The sequence below is a fragment of the Tupaia chinensis genome, unplaced genomic scaffold, assembly GCF_000334495.1.
Source record: "Tupaia chinensis unplaced genomic scaffold, TupChi_1.0 Scaffold000612_1, whole genome shotgun sequence".
NCBI lineage: Eukaryota > Metazoa > Chordata > Mammalia > Scandentia > Tupaiidae > Tupaia > Tupaia belangeri.
In genome coordinates this window covers 603,578-604,990 of record NW_006160131.1, presented here as the reverse complement: position 1 = coordinate 604,990, position 1,413 = coordinate 603,578, and positions in this window count along the sequence as shown.

Below are 1,413 nucleotides of genomic sequence, written 5' to 3'. Positions count from 1 at the left end.
AGAAGTTTTCGCTATAGGGCACGTGCGCTCGCCAGACAGAGAGAGAGAGAGAGAGAGAAAGCAAGAAATCAACCCCCAGGGGGGATGGCCACACTGCAATCCCTTCTCCTCCATTCTCCTCTTGGGATCTTGGACACGCACGCACACACACGCACACACGCACCTGGCGTGAGTTTAAGCTGCCGGGTCTGGGACTCGAACCACGGTCAACTACATGGGAGTCCAGCAACATAGCCATTACGCTAACTGCTGGCCCCTGTATATAACTTTCAAAACTTTTTCAAGAAAATAAAAAGCAAGTATCACTTTAAAAAAAAAAAAAAGTCACCCCAGGGGGAGGTGGCATGCGCAGTCCCTTTTCTCCTCTATTCTCCTCTCAGCACGTTGGGCATACACACACTGCCCTGTGTGATTTCCAGGTCACTGGGCCTGGGACTTGAACCACAAAGTTGGCCATATGGGATCCATTGCAGGGGTGCTTTCTTTAACCTCCACGCCATCTCTTGGCCCCCAAAATATGTTTTAAAAATCTTTATAAGACTTGTAAAAATAGATGTATGTAAACAGAATTCTAGGGACCAGAAGTTGGTGTGATGGCTATGTTGCTGAACTCCCATGGAGTCAACCATGGTTCAATTCCCAGACCTGGTGGCTTAAATTCACACTGGGCGTGTGTGCGTGTGTGCCCAAGATCCCGAGAGGAGAGTGGAAGAGAAGGGATTACAGCGTGGCCATTGCCCTTGGGGGTGATTTCTCACTTTCTGTATCTCTGTCTGGCAAGTGCACGCGCCCTATAGCAAACCCCCCCACACCAAAAAAAGAATTCTATAATGAATCCTCATACAGCCATCACCCTTTTCAGTAATGATCAGCAGTGACCAGCTTTGACTCATCCGTGCTGTTACTGCCCGCACTCCTATGCTGTTTGAGACAAGTCAACACTCCGCAGTGGGAAGACTCTCCTTTTTCTGCACCTGTTATATCCTATCCCAAAGGGGCAATGGATGCAGAATAAACTGTTTAAAAGTGGGAGTGTGTGGGACCAGCAGTTAGCATAATGGCTATGTTGCCGAACTCCCATGTAGTCAACCGCGGTTCGTGTCCCAGACCCGGTGGCTTAAAACTCACACCGGGCGCTTGTGTGTGTGTGTGCCCAAGATCCCGAGAGGAGAATGGAGGAGAAGGGATTGTGGTGAGGCCATCCCCTCTGGGGGGTGATTTCTCGCTTTCTGTCTCTCTGTTTCTCTCTGTCTGGTGAGCACATAAGTCCTGACCCAGGGGACAGTCGAACAGGTTTCCTGAGGGAAGGAGTAAAAGACTAAGGACACAGTGTTACAACTCTTCTGTCACAGCACTTCAGGGTCATCCAGCGATTGTGGGCAAGGGATCATGGTTATATACATGTTGGTGGGC